Source organism: Taudactylus pleione, unplaced genomic scaffold (assembly GCF_031769625.1).
Source record: "Taudactylus pleione unplaced genomic scaffold, aTauple2 ptg000914l, whole genome shotgun sequence".
Classification (NCBI taxonomy): Eukaryota; Metazoa; Chordata; class Amphibia; order Anura; family Myobatrachidae; genus Taudactylus; species Taudactylus pleione.
Window position 1 is genome coordinate 200099 of NW_028285315.1, and position 20006 is coordinate 220104.

Below are 20006 nucleotides of genomic sequence, written 5' to 3' on the forward strand. Positions count from 1 at the left end.
ACCTAAAAAACCTATAACTATGTGTACATCATGCACATCATTGTTTATGTTGTATTTATTTTCCTATGGGAATTACATTTAGAAATGTGCATTCTTTACAACATTGTCATCCATTGAATTCAAGCAGAGTTTGAAGATTTCAAATAGTGACAAAAAGAATGACTTGACCATGAAGGGACACGAGCCCTCAATCTTCTGATCTGAAGTCAGACGCCTTATCCATTAGGCCACGCGGTCATCTTTATAGAAGTTGTCGAACCTGTGGAAGGTGTGGTAAAAGTAACCTCAAGTATAACATTCAAAATTTTGAAGTTTTTTCTAGATATATGTTTTGGAAAAACTTGCATATGAATTACAAAATGAAATCCAACATATTTTAGTGATTTATGTTGAGTGAACATTACAAAGTATACCTTTCACATAGCCTAGATTTTGTAAAATCCTTAACTTAGCTGAGAAATAACTTAACTTTTCTATAGGCATGCTATAAAGTTTTATAAAAAGATTAGGGATGTAGGCATTAGAGCAATTTCTCATTGAGCTATGGCTGTTCTGATTTCAGTGATTCCTTCTAAACATGTGAGATGTATTTTTTATATGCAGATATGCAAATAACCATTATAGTATCAATTTGGTCAAAGAATTGCTTTGCAACACAGATTACCAAAATCAAACAAGTTAACAGGTAAACACTGACATTTTCCTAAAGGTTTTTTAAGTTTTATGAAAATATTAGGGATGTAGGCTTTATAGCAATTTCTCATTGGACTATGGATGTTCGGATTTCAATGATTCATTTTAAACATGTGAGATATAATTTTTATATGCAGATATGCAAATATCCTTTATTGTATCAATTTGGTCAAACATTTTTTTCCAACACAGATTACCAAAATTGAACAAGTTAAGAGGTAAATACTTACATTTTCCAAAAGGATACCTTTTACTATGCACCAAAAACCTAAAAAACCTATAACTATGTGTACATCATGCACATCATTGTTTATGTTGTATTTATTTTCCTATGGGAATTACATTTAGAAATGTACATTCTTTACAACATTGTCATCCATTGAATTCATGCAGAGTTTGAAGATTTCAAATAGTGACTTGACCATGAATGGACATGAACCCTCAATCTTCTGATCAGAAGTCAGACGCCTCATCCATTATGCCACGCTGTCATCTATGTCTAAATTGTCGAACCTGTGGAAGGTGTGGTAATAGTAACCTCAAGTATAACATTCAAAATTTAGAAGCTTTTTCTAGAGGTATGTTTTGGAAAAACTTGCATATGAATTACAAAATGAAATCCAACATATTTTAGTGATTTATGTTGAGTGAACATTACAAAGTATACCTTTCACATAGCCTAGATTTTGTAAAATCCTTAACTTAGCTGAGAAATAACTTAACTTTTCTACAGGCATGCTATAAAGTTTTATAAAAAGATTAGGGATGTAGGCATTAGAGCAATTTCTCATTGAACTATGGGTGTTCTGATTTCACTGATTCCTTCTAAACATGTGAGATGTATTTTTTATATGCAGATATGCAAATAACCATTATAGTATCAATTTGGTCAAAGAACTGCTTTGCAACACAGATTACCAAAATCAAACAAGTTAACAGGTAAACACTTACATTTTCCTAAAGGTTTTTTAAGAATTATGAAAATATTAGGGATGTAGGCTTTATAGCAATTTCTCATTGGACTATGGATGTTAGGATTTCAATGATTCATTTTAAACATGTGAGATATAATTTTTATATGCAGATATGCAAATATCCTTTATTGTATCAATTTGGTCAAAGATTTTTTTCCAACACAGATTACCAAAATTGAACAAGTTAACAGGTAAATACTTACATTTTCCAAAAGGATACCTTTTACTATGCACCAAAAACCTAAAAAAACTATAACTATGTGTACATCATGCACATCATTGTTTATGTTGTATTTATTTTCCTATGGGAATTACATTTAGAAATGTACATTCTTTACAACATTGTCATCCATTGAATTCATGCAGAGTTTGAAGATTTCAAATTGTGACAAAATGAAAGACTCGACCATGAAGGGACTCGAACCCTCAATCTTCTGATCCGAAGTCAGACGCCTTATCCATTAGGCCACGCGGTCATCTTTATAGAAGTTGTCGAACCTGTGGAAGGTGTGGTAAAAGTAACCTCAAGTATAACATTCAAAATTTAGAAGTTTTTTCTAGATATATGTATTGGAAAAACTTGCATATGAATTACAAAATGAAATCCAACATATTTTAGTGATTTATGTTGAGTGAACATTACAAAGTATACCTTTCACATAGCCTAGATTTTGTAAAATCCTTAACTTAGCTGAGAAATAACTTAACTTTTCTATAGGCATGCTATAAAGTTTTATAAAAAGATTAGGGATGTAGGCATTAGAGCAATTTTTCATTGAGCTATGGCTGTTCTGATTTCACTGATTCCTTCTAAACATGTGAGATGTATTTTTTATATGCAGATATGCAAATAACCATTATAGTATCAATTTGGTCAAAGAATTGCTTTGCAACACAGATTACCAATATCAAACAAGTTAACAGGTAAACACTGACATTTTCCTAAAGGTTTTTTAAGTTTTATGAAAATATTAGGGATGTAGGCTTTATAGCAATTTCTCATTGGACTATGGATGTTCGGATTTCAATGATTCATTTTAAACATGTGAGATATAATTTTTATATGCAGATATGCAAATATCCTTTATTGTATGAATTTGGTCAAAGATTTTTTTCCAACACAGATTACCAAAATTGAACAAGTTAAGAGGTAAATACTTACATTTTCCAAAAGGATACCTTTTACTATGCACCAAAAACCTAAAAAACCTATAACTATGTATACATCATGCACATCATTGTTTATGTTGTATTTATTTTCCTATGGGAATTACATTTAGAAATGTACATTCTTTACAACATTGTCATCCATTGAATTCATGCAGAGTTTGAAGATTTCAAATAGTGACAAAAAGAATGACTTGACCACGAAGGGACACGAACCCTCAATCTTCTGATCAGAAGTCAGACGCCTCATCCATTATGCCACGCTGTCATCTATGTCGAAATTGTCGAACCTGTGGAAGGTGTGGTAATAGTAACCTCAAGTATAACATTCAAAATTTAGAAGCTTTTTCTAGAGGTATGTTTTGGAAAAACTTGCATATGAATTACAAAATGAAATCCAACATATTTTAGTGATTTATGTTGAGTGAACATTACAAAGTATACCTTTCACATAGCCTAGATTTTGTAAAATCCTTAACTTAGCTGAGAAATAACTTAACTTTTCTATAGGCATGCTGTAAAGTTTTATAAAAAGATTAGGGATGTAGGCATTAGAGCAATTTCTCATTGAGCTATGGCTGTTCTGATTTCAGTGATTCCTTCTAAACATGTGAGATGTATTTTTTATATGCAGATATGCAAATAACCATTATAGTATCAATTTGGTCAAAGAATTGCTTTGCAACACAGATTACCAAAATCAAACAAGTTAACAGGTAAACACTGACATTTTCCTAAAGGTTTTTTAAGTTTTATGAAAATATTAGGGATGTAGGCTTTATAGCAATTTCTCATTGGACTATGGATGTTCGGATTTCAATGATTCATTTTAAACATGTGAGATATAATTTTTATATGCAGATATGCAAATATCCTTTATTGTATCAATTTGGTCAAACATTTTTTTCCAACACAGATTACCAAAATTGAACAAGTTAAGAGGTAAATACTTACATTTTCCAAAAGGATACCTTTTACTATGCACCAAAAACCTAAAAAACCTATAACTATGTGTACATCATGCACATCATTGTTTATGTTGTATTTATTTTCCTATGGGAATTACATTTAGAAATGTACATTCTTTACAACATTGTCATCCATTGAATTCATGCAGAGTTTGAAGATTTCAAATAGTGACTTGACCATGAATGGACACGAACCCTCAATCTTCTGATGAGAAGTCAGACGCCTCATCCATTATGCCACGCTGTCATCTATGTCTAAATTGTCGAACCTGTGGAAGGTGTGGTAATAGTAACCTCAAGTATAACATTCAAAATTTAGAAGCTTTTTCTAGAGGTATGTTTTGGAAAAACTTGCATATGAATTACAAAATGAAATCCAACATATTTTAGTGATTTATGTTGAGTGAACATTACAAAGTATACCTTTCACATAGCCTAGATTTTGTAAAATCCTTAACTTAGCTGAGAAATAACTTAACTTTTCTACAGGCATGCTATAAAGTTTTATAAAAAGATTAGGGATGTAGGCATTAGAGCAATTTCTCATTGAACTATGGGTGTTCTGATTTCACTGATTCCTTCTAAACATGTGAGATGTATTTTTTATATGCAGATATGCAAATAACCATTATAGTATCAATTTGGTCAAAGAACTGCTTTGCAACACAGATTACCAAAATCAAACAAGTTAACAGGTAAACACTTACATTTTCCTAAAGGTTTTTTAAGAATTATGAAAATATTAGGGATGTAGGCTTTATAGCAATTTCTCATTGGACTATGGATGTTAGGATTTCAATGATTCATTTTAAACATGTGAGATATAATTTTTATATGCAGATATGCAAATATCCTTTATTGTATCAATTTGGTCAAAGATTTTTTTCCAACACAGATTACCAAAATTGAACAAGTTAACAGGTAAATACTTACATTTTCCAAAAGGATACCTTTTACTATGCACCAAAAACCTAAAAAAACTATAACTATGTGTACATCATGCACATCATTGTTTATGTTGTATTTATTTTCCTATGGGAATTACATTTAGAAATGTACATTCTTTACAACATTGTCATCCATTGAATTCATGCAGAGTTTGAAGATTTCAAATTGTGACAAAATGAAAGACTCGACCATGAAGGGACTCGAACCCTCAATCTTCTGATCCGAAGTCAGACGCCTTATCCATTAGGCCACGCGGTCATCTTTATAGAAGTTGTCGAACCTGTGGAAGGTGTGGTAAAAGTAACCTCAAGTATAACATTCAAAATTTAGAAGTTTTTTCTAGATATATGTATTGGAAAAACTTGCATATGAATTACAAAATGAAATCCAACATATTTTAGTGATTTATGTTGAGTGAACATTACAAAGTATACCTTTCACATAGCCTAGATTTTGTAAAATCCTTAACTTAGCTGAGAAATAACTTAACTTTTCTATAGGCATGCTATAAAGTTTTATAAAAAGATTAGGGATGTAGGCATTAGAGCAATTTTTCATTGAGCTATGGCTGTTCTGATTTCACTGATTCCTTCTAAACATGTGAGATGTATTTTTTATATGCAGATATGCAAATAACCATTATAGTATCAATTTGGTCAAAGAATTGCTTTGCAACACAGATTACCAATATCAAACAAGTTAACAGGTAAACACTGACATTTTCCTAAAGGTTTTTTAAGTTTTATGAAAATATTAGGGATGTAGGCTTTATAGCAATTTCTCATTGGACTATGGATGTTCGGATTTCAATGATTCATTTTAAACATGTGAGATATAATTTTTATATGCAGATATGCAAATATCCTTTATTGTATGAATTTGGTCAAAGATTTTTTTCCAACACAGATTACCAAAATTGAACAAGTTAAGAGGTAAATACTTACATTTTCCAAAAGGATACCTTTTACTATGCACCAAAAACCTAAAAAACCTATAACTATGTATACATCATGCACATCATTGTTTATGTTGTATTTATTTTCCTATGGGAATTACATTTAGAAATGTACATTCTTTACAACATTGTCATCCATTGAATACATGCAGAGTTTGAAGATTTCAAATAGTGACAAAAAGAATGACTTGACCACGAAGGGACACGAACCCTCAATCTTCTGATCAGAAGTCAGACGCCTCATCCATTATGCCACGCTGTCATCTATGTCGAAATTGTCGAACCTGTGGAAGGTGTGGTAATAGTAACCTCAAGTATAACATTCAAAATTTAGAAGCTTTTTCTAGAGGTATGTTTTGGAAAAACTTGCATATGAATTACAAAATGAAATCCAACATATTTTAGTGATTTATGTTGAGTGAACATTACAAAGTATACCTTTCACATAGCCTAGATTTTGTAAAATCCTTAACTTAGCTGAGAAATAACTTAACTTTTCTATAGGCATGCTATAAAGTTTTATAAAAAGATTAGGGATGTAGGCATTAGAGCAATTTCTCATTGAGCTATGGCTGTTCTGATTTCAGTGATTCCTTCTAAACATGTGAGATGTATTTTTTATATGCAGATATGCAAATAACCATTATAGTATCAATTTGGTCAAAGAATTGCTTTGCAACACAGATTACCAAAATCAAACAAGTAAACAGGTAAACACTGACATTTTCCTAAAGGTTTTTTAAGTTTTATGAAAATATTAGGGATGTAGGCTTTATAGCAATTTCTCATTGGACTATGGATGTTCGGATTTCAATGATTCATTTTAAACATGTGAGATATAATTTTTATATGCAGATATGCAAATATCCTTTATTGTATCAATTTGGTCAAAGATTTTTTTCCAACACAGATTACCAAAATTGAACAAGTTAAGAGGTAAATACTTACATTTTCCAAAAGGATACCTTTTACTATGCACCAAAAACCTAAAAAACCTATAACTATGTGTACATCATGCACATCATTGTTTATGTTGTATTTATTTTCCTATGGGAATTACATTTCGAAATGTGCATTCTTTACAACATTATCATCCATTGAATTCATGCAGAGTTTGAAGATTTCAAATTGTGACAAAATGAAAGACTCGACCACGAAGGGACTCAAACCCTCAATCTTCTGATCTGAAGTCAGATGCCTTATCCATTAGGCCACACGGTCATCTTTATAGAAGTTGTCAAACCTGTGGAAGGTGTGGTAAAAGTAACCTCAAGTATAACATTCAAAATTTAGAAGTTTTTTCTAGATATATGTTTTGGAAAAACTTGCATATGAATTACAAAATGCAATCCAACATATTTTAGTGATTTATGTTGAGTGAACATTACAAAGTATACCTTTCACATAGCCTAGATTTTGTAAAATCCTTAACTTAGCTGAGAAATAACTTAACTTTTCTATAGGCATGCTATAAAGTTTTATAAAAAGATTAGGGATGTAGGCATTAGAGCAATTTCTCATTGAACAATGGTGTTCTGATTTCACTGATTCCTTCTAAACATGTGAGATGTATTTTTTATATGCAGATATGCAAATAACCATTATAGTATCAATTTGGTCAAAGAATTGCTTTGCAACACAGATTACCAATATCAAACAAGTTAACAGGTAAACACTGACATTTTCCTAAAGGTTTTTTAAGTTTTATGAAAATATTAGGGATGTAGGCTTTATAGCAATTTCTCATTGGACTATGGATGTTCGGATTTCAATGATTCATTTTAAACATGTGAGATATAATTTTTATATGCAGATATGCAAATATCCTTTATTGTATCAATTTGGTCAAAGATTTTTTTCCAACACAGATTACCAAAATTGAACAAGTTAAGAGGTAAATACTTACATTTTCCAAAAGGATACCTTTTACTATGTACCAAAAACCTAAAAAACCTATAACTATGTATACATGATGCACATCATTGTTTATGTTGTATTTATTTTCCTATGGGAATTACATTTAGAAATGTACATTCTTTACAACATTGTCATCCATTGAAATCATGCAGAGTTTGAAGATTTCAAATAGTGACAAAAATAATGACTTGACCACGAAGGGACACGAACCCTCAATCTTCTGATCAGAAGTCAGACGCCTCATCCATTATGCCACGCTGTCATCTATGTTGAAATTGTCGAACCTGTGGAAGGTGTGGTAATAGTAACCTCAAGTATAACATTCAAAATTTAGAAGCTTTTTCTAGAGGTATGTTTTGGAAAAACTTGCATATGAATTACAAAATAAAATCCAACATATTTTAGTGATTTATGTTGAGTGAACATTACAAAGTATACCTTTCACATAGCCTAGATTTTGTAAAATCCTTAACTTAGCTGAGAAATAACTTAACTTTTCTATAGGCATGCTATAAAGTTTTATAAAAAGATTAGGGATGTAGGCATTAGAGCAATTTCTCATTGAGCTATGGCTGTTTTGATTTCAGTGATTCCTTCTAAACATGTGAGATGTATTTTTTATATGCAGATATGCAAATAACCATTATAGTATCAATTTGGTCAAAGAATTGCTTTGCAACACAGATTACCAAAATCAAACAAGTTAACAGGTAAACACTGTCATTTTCCTAAAGGTTTTTTAAGTTTTATGAAAATATTAGGGATGTAGGCTTTATAGCAATTTCTCATTGGACTATGGATGTTCGGATTTCAATGATTCATTTTAAACATGTGAGATATAATTTTTATATGCAGATATGCAAATATCCTTTATTGTATCAATTTGGTCAAAGATTTTTTTCCAACACAGATTACCAAAATTGAACAAGTTAAGAGGTAAATACTTACATTTTCCAAAAGGATACCTTTTACTATGCACCAAAAACCTAAAAAACCTATAACTATGTGTACATCATGCACATCATTGTTTATGTTGTATTTATTTTCCTATGGGAATTACATTTAGAAATGTGCATTCTTTACAACATTGTCATCCATTGAATTCAAGCAGAGTTTGAAGATTTCAAATAGTGACAAAAAGAATGACTTGACCATGAAGGGACATGAGCCCTCAATCTTCTGATCTGAAGTCAGACGCCTTATCCATTAGGCCACTCAGTCAACTTTATAGAATTTGTCGAACCTGTGGAAGGTGTGGTAATAGTAACCTCAAGTATAACATTCAAAATTTAGAAGCTTTTTCTAGAGGTATGTTTTGGAAAAACTTGCATATGAATTACAAAATGAAATCCAACATATTTTAGTGATTTATGTTGAGTGAACATTACAAAGTATACCTTTCACATAGCCTAGATTTTGAAAAATCCTTAACTTAGCTGAGAAATAACTTAACTTTTCTACAGGCATGCTATTAAGTTTTATAAAAAGATTAGGGATGTAGGCATTAGAGCAATTTCTCATTGAACTATGGGTGTTCTGATTTCACTGATTCCTTCTAAACATGTGAGATGTATTTTTTATATGCAGATATGCAAATAACCATTATAGTATCAATTTGGTCAAAGAACTGCTTTGCAACACAGATTACCAAAATCAAACAAGTTAACAGGTAAACACTTACATTTTCCTAAAGGTTTTTTAAGAATTATGAAAATATTAGGGATGTAGGCTTTATAGCAATTTCTCATTGGACTATGGATGTTCGGATTTCAATGATTAATTTTAAACATGTGAGATATAATTTTTATATGCAGATATGTAATATCCTTTATTGTATCAATTTGGTCAAAGATTTTTTTCCAACACAGATTACCAAAATTGAACAAGTTAACAGGTAAATACTTACCTTTTCCAAAAGGATACCTTTTACTATGCACCAAAAACCTAAAAAACTATAACTATGTGTACATCATGCACATCATTGTTTATGTTGTATTTATTTTCCTATGGGAATTACATTTACAAATGTACATTCTTTACAACATTGTCATCCATTGAATTCATGCAGAGTTTGAAGATTTCAAATTGTGACAAAATGAAAGACTCGACCACGAAGGGACTCGAACCCTCAATCTTCTGATACGAAGTCAGACGCCTTATCCATTAGGCCATGCGGTCATCTTTATAGAAGTTGTCGAACCTGTGGAAGGTGTGGTAAAAGTAACCTCAAGTATAACATTCAAAATTTTGAAGTTTTTTCTAGATATATGTTTTGGAAAAACTTGCATATGAATTACCAAATGAAATCCAACATATTTTAGTGATTTATGTTGAGTGAACATTACAAAGTATACCTTTCACATAGCCTAGATTTTGTAAAATCCTTAACTTAGCTGAGAAATAACTTAACTTTTCTATAGGCATGCTGTAAAGTTTTATAAAAAGATTAGGGATGTAGGCATTAGAGCAATTTCTCATTGAGCTATGGCTGTTCTGATTTCAGTGATTCCTTCTAAACATGTGAGATGTATTTTTTATATGCAGATATGCAAATAACCATTATAGTATCAATTTGGTCAAAGAATTGCTTTGCAACACAGATTACCAAAATCAAACAAGTTAACAGGTAAACACTGACATTTTCCTAAAGGTTTTTTAAGTTTTATGAAAATATTAGGGATGTAGGCTTTATAGCAATTTCTCATTGGACTATGGATGTTCGGATTTCAATGATTCATTTTCAACATGTGAGATATAATTTTTATATGCAGATATGCAAATATCCTTTATTGTATCAATTTGGTCAAACATTTTTTTCCAACACAGATTACCAAAATTGAACAAGTTAAGAGGTAAATACTTACATTTTCCAAAAGGATACCTTTACTATGCACCAAAAACCTAAAAAACCTATAACTATGTGTACATCATGCACATCATTGTTTATGTTGTATTTATTTTCCTATGGGAATTACATTTAGAAATGTACATTCTTTACAACATTGTCATCCATTGAATTCATGCAGAGTTTGAAGATTTCAAATAGTGACTTGACCATGAAGGGACACAAACCCTCAATCTTCTGATCAGAAGTCAGATGCCTCATCCATTATGCCACGCTGTCATCTATGTTGAAATTGTCGAACCTGTGGAAGGTGTGGTAATAGTAACCTCAAGTATAACATTCAAAATTTAGAAGCTTTTTCTAGAGGTATGTTTTGGAAAAACTTGCATATGAATTACAAAATGAAATCCAACATATTTTAGTGATTTATGTTGAGTGAACATTACAAAGTATACCTTTCACATAGCCTAGATTTTGTAAAATCCTTAACTTAGCTGAGAAATAACTTAACTTTTCTACAGGCATGCTATAAAGTTTTATAAAAAGATTAGGGATGTAGGCATTAGAGCAATTTCTCATTGAACTATGGGTGTTCTGATTTCACTGATTCCTTCTAAACATGTGAGATGTATTTTTTATATGCAGATATGCAAATAACCATTATAGTATCAATTTGGTCAAAGAATTGCTTTGCAACACAGATTACCAAAATCAAACAAGTTAACAGGTAAACACTGACATTTTTCTAAAGGTTTTTTAAGTTTTATGAAAATATTAGGGATGTAGGCTTTATAGCAATTTCTCATTGGACTATGGATGTTCGGATTTCAATGATTCATTTTAAACATGTGAGATATAATTTTTATATGCAGATATGCAAATATCCTTTATTGTATCAATTTGGTCAAAGATTTTTTTCCAACACAGATTACCAAAATTGAACAAGTTAACAGGTAAATACTTACCTTTTCCAGAAGGATACCTTTTACTATGCACCAAAAACCTAAAAAAACTATAACTATGTGTACATCATGCACATCATTGTTTATGTTGTATTTATTTTCCTATGGGAATTACATTTAGAAATGTACATTCTTTACAACATTGTCATCCATTGAATTCATGCAGAGTTTGAAGATTTCAAATTGTGACAAAATGAAAGACTCGACCACGAAGGAACTCGAACCCTCAATCTTCTGATCCGAAGTCAGACACCTTATCCATTAGGCCACGCAGTCAACTTTATAGAATTTGTCGAACCTGTGGAAGGTGTGGTAATAGTAACCTCAAGTATAACATTCAAAATTTAGAAGCTTTTTCTAGAGGTATGTTTTGGAAAAACTTGCATATGAATTACAAAATGAAATCCAACATATTTTAGTGATTTATGTTGAGTGAACATTACAAAGTATACCTTTCACATAGCCTAGATTTTGTAAAATCCTTAACTTAGCTGAGAAATAACTTAACTTTTCTATAGGCATGCTATAAAGTTTTATAAAAAGATTAGTGATTTAGGCATTAGAGCAATTTCTCATTGAGCTATGGCTGTTCTGATTTCACTGATTCCTTCTAAACATGTGAGATGTATTTTTTATATGCAGATATGCAAATAACCATTATAGTATCAATTTGGTCAAAGAATTGCTTTGCAACACAGATTACCAAAATCAAACAAGTTAACAAGTAAAAACTGACATTTTCCTAAAGGTTTTTTAAGTTTTATGAAAATATTAGGGATGTAGGCTTTATAGCAATTTCTCATTGGACTATGGATGTTCGGATTTCAATGATTCATTTTAAACATGTGAGATATAATTTTTATATGCAGATATGTAATATCCTTTATTGTATCAATTTGGTCAAAGATTTTTTTCCAACACAGATTACCAAAATTGAACAAGTTAACAGGTAAATACTTACCTTTTCCAAAAGGATACCTTTAACTATGCACCAAAAACCTAAAAAAACTATAACTATGTGTACATCATGCACATCATTGTTTATGTTGTATTTATTTTCCTATGGGAATTACATTTAGAAATGTACATTCTTTACAACATTGTCATCCATTGAATTCATGCAGAGTTTGAAGATTTCAAATTGTGACAAAATGAAAGACTCGACCACGAAGGGACTCGAACCCTCAATCTTCTGATCCGAAGTCAGACACCTTATCCATTAGGCCACACGGTCATCTTTATAGAACTTGTCAAACCTGTGGAAGGTGTGGTAAAAGTAACCTCAAGTATAACATTCAAAATTTAGAAGTTTTTTCTAGAGGTATGTTTTGGAAAAACTTGCATATGAATTACAAAATGAAATCCAACATATTTTAGTGATTTATGTTGAGTGAACATTACAAAGTATACCTTTCACATAGCCTAGATTTTGTAAAATCCTTAACTTAGCTGAGAAATAACTTAACTTTTCTATAGGCATGCTATAAAGTTTTATAAAAAGATTAGGGATGTAGGCATTAGAGCAATTTTTCATTGAGCTATGGCTGTTCTGATTTCACTGATTCCTTCTAAACATGTGAGATGTATTTTTTATATGCAGATATGCAAATAACCATTATAGTATCAATTTGGTCAAAGAATTGCTTTGCAACACAGATTACCAATATCAAACAAGTTAACAGGTAAACACTGACATTTTCCTAAAGGTTTTTTAAGTTTTATGAAAATATTAGGGATGTAGGCTTTATAGCAATTTCTCATTGGACTATGGATGTTCGGATTTCAATGATTCATTTTAAACATGTGAGATATAATTTTTATATGCAGATATGCAAATATCCTTTATTGTATCAATTTGGTCAAAGATTTTTTTCCAACACAGATTACCAAAATTGAACAAGTTAACAGGTAAATACTTACCTTTTCCAAAAGGATACCTTTTACTATGCACCAAAAACCTAAAAAACCTATAACTATGTATACATCATGCACATCATTGTTTATGTTGTATTTATTTTCCTATGGGAATTACATTTAGAAATGTACATTCTTTACAACATTGTCATCCATTGAATTCATGCAGAGGTTGAAGATTTCAAATAGTGACAAAAAGAATGACTTGACCACAAAGGGACACGAACCCTCAATCTTCTGATCCGAAGTCAGACGCCTCATCCATTATGCCACGCTGTCATCTATGTCAAAATTGTTGAACCTGTGGAAGGTGTGGTAATAGTAACCTCAAGTATAACATTCAAAATTTAGAAGCTTTTTCTAGAGGTATGTTTTGGAAAAACTTGCATATGAATTACAAAATAAAATCCAACATATTTTAGTGATTTATGTTGAGTGAACATTACAAAGTATACCTTTCACATAGCCTAGATTTTGTAAAATCCTTAACTTAGCTGAGAAATAACTTAACTTTTCTATAGGCATGCTATAAAGTTTTATAAAAAGATTAGGGATGTAGGCATTAGAGCAATTTCTCATTGAGCTATGGCTGTTCTGATTTCAGTGATTCCTACTAAACATGTGAGATGTATTTTTTATATGCAGATATGCAAATAACCATTATAGTATCAATTTGGTCAAAGAATTGCTTTGCAACACAGATTACCAAAATCAAACAAGTTAACAGGTAAACACTGACATTTTCCTAAAGGTTTTTTAAGTTTTATGAAAATATTAGGGATGTAGGCTTTATAGCAATTTCTCATTGGACTATGGATGTTCGGATTTCAATGATTCATTTTAAACATGTGAGATATAATTTTTATATGCAGATATGCAAATATCCTTTATTGTATCAATTTGGTCAAAGATTTTTTTCCAACACAGATTACCAAAATTGAACAAGTTAAGAGGTAAATACTTACATTTTCCAAAAGGATACCTTTTACTATGCACCAAAAACCTAAAAAACCTATAACTATGTGTACATCATGCACATCATTGTTTATGTTGTATTTATTTTCCTATGGGAATTACATTTAGAAATGTGCATTCTTTACAACATTGTCATCCATTGAATTCATGCAGAGTTTGAAGATTTCAAATTGTGACAAAATGAAAGACTCGACCACGAAGGGACTCAAACCCTCAATCTTCTGATCCGAAGTCAGATGCCTTATCCATTAGGCCACACTGTCATCTTTATAGAAGTTGTCAAACCTGTGGAAGGTGTGGTAAAAGTAACCTCAAGTATAACATTCAAAATTTAGAAGTTTTTTCTAGATATATGTTTTGGAAAAACTTGCATATGAATTACAAAATGAAATCCAACATATTTTAGTGATTTATGTTGAGTGAACATTACAAAGTATACCTTTCACATAGCCTAGATTTTGTAAAATCCTTAACTTAGCTGAGAAATAACTTAACTTTTCTATAGGCATGCTATAAAGTTTTATAAAAAGATTAGGGATGTAGGCATTAGAGCAATTTCTCATTGAACTATGTTTGTTCTGATTTCACTGATTCCTTCTAAACATGTGAGATGTATTTTTTATATGCAGATATGCAAATAACCTTTATAGTATCAATTTGGTCAAAGAATTGCTTTGCAACACAGATTACCAATATCAAACAAGTTAACAGGTAAACACTGACATTTTCCTAAAGGTTTTTTAAGTTTTATGAAAATATTAGGGATGTAGGCTTTATAGCAATTTCTCATTGGACTATGGATGTTCGGATTTCAATGATTCATTTTAAACATGTGAGATATAATTTTTATATGCAGATATGCAAATATCCTTTATTGTATGAATTTGGTCAAAGATTTTTTTCCAACACAGATTACCAAAATTGAACAAGTTAAGAGGTAAATACATACATTTTCCAAAAGGATACCTTTTACTATGCACCAAAAACCTAAAAAACCTATAACTATGTATACATCATGCACATCATTGTTTATGTTGTATTTATTTTCCTATGGGAATTACATTTAGAAATGTACATTCTTTACAACATTGTCATCCATTGAATTCATGCAGAGTTTGAAGATTTCAAATAGTGACAAAAAGAATGACTTGACCACGAAGGGACACGAACCCTCAATCTTCTGATCAGAAGTCAGACGCCTCATCCATTATGCCACGCTGTCATCTATGTCGAAATTGTCGAACCTGTGGAAGGTGTGGTAATAGTAACCTCAAGTATAACATTCAAAATTTAGAAGCTTTTTCTAGAGGTATGTTTTGGAAAAACTTACATATGAATTACAAAATAAAATCCAACATATTTTAGTGATTTATGTTGAGTGAACATTACAAAGTATACCTTTCACATAGCCTAGATTTTGTAAAATCCTTAACTTAGCTGAGAAATAACTTAACTTTTCTATAGGCATGCTATAAAGTTTTATAAAAAGATTAGGGATGTAGGTATTAGAGCAATTTCTCATTGAGCTATGGCTGTTCTGATTTCAGTGATTCCTACTAAACATGTGAGATGTATTTTTTATATGCAGATATGCAAATAACCATTATAGTATCAATTTGGTCAAAGAATTGCTTTGCAACACAGATTACCAAAATCAAACAAGTTAACAGGTAAACACTGACATTTTCCTAAAGGTTTTTTAAGTTTTATGAAAATATTAGGGATGTAGGCTTTATAGCAATTTCTCATTGGACTATGGATGTTCGGATTTCAATGATTCATTTTAAACATGTGAGATATAATTTTTATATGCAGATATGCAAATATCCTTTATTGTATCAATTTGGTCAAAGATTTTTTTCCAACACAGATTACCAAAATTGAACAAGTTAAGAGGTAAATACTTACATTTTCCAAAAGGATACCTTTTACTATGCACCAAAAACCTAAAAAACCTATAACTATGTGTACATCATGCACATCATTGTTTATGTTGTATTTATTTTCCTATGGGAATTACATTTAGAAATGTGCATTCTTTACAACATTGTCATCCATTGAATTCATGCAGAGTTTGAAGATTTCAAATTGTGACAAAATGAAAGACTCGACCACGAAGGGACTCAAACCCTCAATCTTCTGATCCGAAGTCAGATGCCTTATCCATTAGGCCACACGGTGATCTTTATAGAAGTTGTCAAACCTGTGGAAGGTGTGGTAAAATTAACCTCAAGTATAACATTCAAAATTTAGAAGTTTTTTCTAGATATGTTTTGGAAAAACTTGCATATGAATTACAAAATGCAATCCAACATATTTTAGTGATTTATGTTGAGTGAACATTACAAAGTATACCTTTCACATAGCCTAGATTTTGTAAAATCCTTAACTTAGCTGAGAAATAACTTAACTTTTCTATAGGCATGCTATAAAGTTTTATAAAAAGATTAGGGATGTAGGCATTAGAGCAATTTCTCATTGAACTATGGGTGTTCTGATTTCACTGATTCCTTCTAAACATGTGAGATGTATTTTTTATATGCAGATATGCAAATAACCTTTATAGTATCAATTTGGTCAAAGAATTGCTTTGCAACACAGATTACCAATATCAAACAAGTTAACAGGTAAACACTGACATTTTCCTAAAGGTTTTTTAAGTTTTATGAAAATATTAGGGATGTAGGCTTTATAGCAATTTCTCATTGGACTATGGATGTTCGGATTTCAATGATTCATTTTAAACATGTGAGATATAATTTTTATATGCAGATATGCAAATATCCTTTATTGTATCAATTTGGTCAAAGATTTTTTTCCAACACAGATTACCAAAATTGAACAAGTTAAGAGGTAAATACTTACATTTTCCAAAAGGATACCTTTTACTATGCACCAAAAACCTAAAAAACCTATAACTATGTATACATCATGCACATCATTGTTTATGTTGTATTTATTTTCCTATGGGAATTATATTTAGAAATGTACATTCTTTACAACATTGTCATCCATTGAAATCATGCAGAGTTTGAAGATTTCAAATAGTGACAAAAAGAATGACTTGACCACGAAGGGACACGAACCCTCAATCTTCTGATCAGATGTCAGACGCCTCATCCATTATGCCATGCTGTCATCTATGTTGAAATTGTCGAACCTGTGGAAAGTGTGGTAATAGTAACCTCAAGTATAACATTCAAAATTTAGAAGCTTTTTCTAGAGGTATGTTTTGGAAAAACTTGCATATGAATTACAAAATAAAATCCAACATATTTTAGTGATTTATGTTGAGTGAACATTACAAAGTATACCTTTCACATAGCCTAGATTTTGTAAAATCCTTAACTTAGCTGAGAAATAACTTAACTTTTCTATAGGCATGCTATAAAGTTTTATAAAAAGATTAGGGATGTAGGCATTAGAGCAATTTCTCATTGAGCTATGGCTGTTCTGATTTCAGTGATTCCTTCTAAACATGTGAGATGTATTTTTTATATGCAGATATGCAAATAACCATTATAGTATCAATTTGGTCAAAGAATTGCTTTGCAACACAGATTACCAAAATCAAACAAGTTAACAGGTAAACACTGACATTTTCCAAAAGGTTTTTTAAGTTTTATGAAAATATTAGGGATGTAGGCTTTATAGCAATTTCTCATTGGACTATGGATGTTCGGATTTCAATGATTCATTTTAAACATGTGAGATATAATTTTTATATGCAGATATGCAAATATCCTTTATTGTATCAATTTGGTCAAAGATTTTTTTCCAACACAGATTACCAAAATTGAACAAGTTAAGAGGTAAATACTTACATTTTCCAAAAGGATACCTTTTACTATGCACCAAAAAAATAAAAAAATTATAACTATGTGTACATCATGCACATCATTGTTTATGTTGTATTTATTTTCCTATGGGAATTACATTTAGAAATGTGCATTCTTTACAACATTGTCATCCATTGAATTCAAGCAGAGTTTGAAGATTTCAAATAGTGACAAAAAGAATGACTTGACCATGAAGGGACACGAGCCCTCAATCTTCTGATCAGAAGTCAGACGCCTCATCCATTATGCCACGCTGTCATCTATGTCGAAATTGTCAAACCTGTGGAAGTTGTGGTAATAGTAACCTCAAGTATAACATTCAAAATTTAGAAGCTTTTTCTAGAGGTATGTTTTGGAAAAACTTGCATATGAATTACAAAATGAAATCCAACATATTTTAGTGATTTATGTTGAGTGAACATTACAAAGTATACCTTTCACATAGCCTAGATTTTGTAAAATCCTTAACTTAGCTGAGAAATAACTTAACTTTTCTATAGGCATGCTATAAAGTTTTATAAAAAGATTAGGGATGTAGGCATTAGAGCAATTTCTCATTGAACTATGGGTGTTCTGATTTCACTGATTCCTTCTAAACATGTGAGATGTATTTTTTATATGCAGATATGCAAATAACCATTATAGTATCAATTTGGTCAAAGAACTGCTTTGCAACACAGATTACCAAAATCAAACAAGTTAACAGGTAAACACTTACATTTTCCTAAAGGTTTTTAAAGAATTATGAAAATATTAGGGATGTAGGCTTTATAGCAATTTCTCATTGGACTATGGATGTTCGGATTTCAATGATTCATTTTAAACATGTGAGATATAATTTTTATATGCAGATATGTAATATCCTTTATTGTATCAATTTGGTCAAAGATTTTTTTCCAACACAGATTACCAAAATTGAACAAGTTAACAGGTAAATACTTACCTTTTCCAAAAGGATACCTTTTACTATGCACCAAAAACCTAAAAAAAACTATAACTATGTGTACATCATGCACATCATTGTTTATGTTGTATTTATTTTCCTATGGGAATTACATTTAGAAATGTACATTCTTTACAACATTGTCATCCATTGAATTCATGCAGAGTGAAGATTTCAAATTGTGACAAAATGAATGACTCGACCTCGAAGGGACTCGAACCCTCAATCTTCTGATCCGAAGTCAGACGCCTTATCCATTAGGCCACGCGGTCATCTTTATAGAAGTTGTCGAACCTGTGGAAGGTGTGGTAAAAGTAACCTCAAGTATAACATTCAAAATTTAGAAGTTTTTTCTAGATATATGTTTTGGAAAAACTTGCATATGAATTACAAAATGAAATCCAACATATTTTAGTGATTTATGTTGAGTGAACATTACAAAGTATACCTTTCACATAGCCTAGATTTTGTAAAATCCTTAACTTAGCTGAGAAATAACTTAACTTTTCTATAGGCATGCTATAAAGTTTTATAAAAAGATTAGGGATGTAGGCATTAGAGCAATTTCTCATTGAACTATGGGTGTTCTGATTTCACTGATTCCTTCTAAACATGTGAGATGTATTTTTTATATGCAGATATGCAAATAACCATTATAGTATCAATTTGGTCAAAGAATTGCTTTGCAACACAGATTACCAATATCAAACAAGTTAACAGGTAATCACTGACATTTTCCTAAAGGTTTTTTAAGTTTTATGAAAATATTAGGGATGTAGGCTTTATAGCAATTTCTCATTGGACTATGGATGTTCGGATTTCAATGATTCATTTTAAACATGTGAGATATAATTTTTATATGCAGATATGTAATATCCTTTATTGTATCAATTTGGTCAAAGATTT

At 30.8% G+C, this 20006-nt stretch overlaps 6 non-coding genes across 6 annotated transcripts; all 6 read right to left on the reverse strand.

The window, feature by feature from the left end:
* Positions 1-2070: 2070 nt before the first annotated feature.
* On the reverse strand, positions 2071-2143 carry TRNAR-UCG (transfer RNA arginine (anticodon UCG)). Its single transcript has one exon. It is a non-coding gene; the product is annotated as a tRNA-Arg (tRNA).
* A 2792-nt stretch (positions 2144-4935) lies between these two features.
* TRNAR-UCG (transfer RNA arginine (anticodon UCG)) lies at positions 4936-5008 on the reverse strand. Its single transcript has one exon. It is a non-coding gene; the product is annotated as a tRNA-Arg (tRNA).
* Positions 5009-9727: 4719 nt separating this feature from the next.
* On the reverse strand, positions 9728-9800 carry TRNAR-UCG (transfer RNA arginine (anticodon UCG)). The gene has a single exon. It is a non-coding gene; the product is annotated as a tRNA-Arg (tRNA).
* Positions 9801-11632: 1832 nt separating this feature from the next.
* Positions 11633-11705, reverse strand: TRNAR-UCG (transfer RNA arginine (anticodon UCG)). Its single transcript has one exon. It is a non-coding gene; the product is annotated as a tRNA-Arg (tRNA).
* Positions 11706-12590: 885 nt separating this feature from the next.
* On the reverse strand, positions 12591-12663 carry TRNAR-UCG (transfer RNA arginine (anticodon UCG)). Its single transcript has one exon. It is a non-coding gene; the product is annotated as a tRNA-Arg (tRNA).
* Positions 12664-19299: 6636 nt separating this feature from the next.
* TRNAR-UCG (transfer RNA arginine (anticodon UCG)) lies at positions 19300-19372 on the reverse strand. The gene has a single exon. It is a non-coding gene; the product is annotated as a tRNA-Arg (tRNA).
* Positions 19373-20006: the final 634 nt, after the last annotated feature.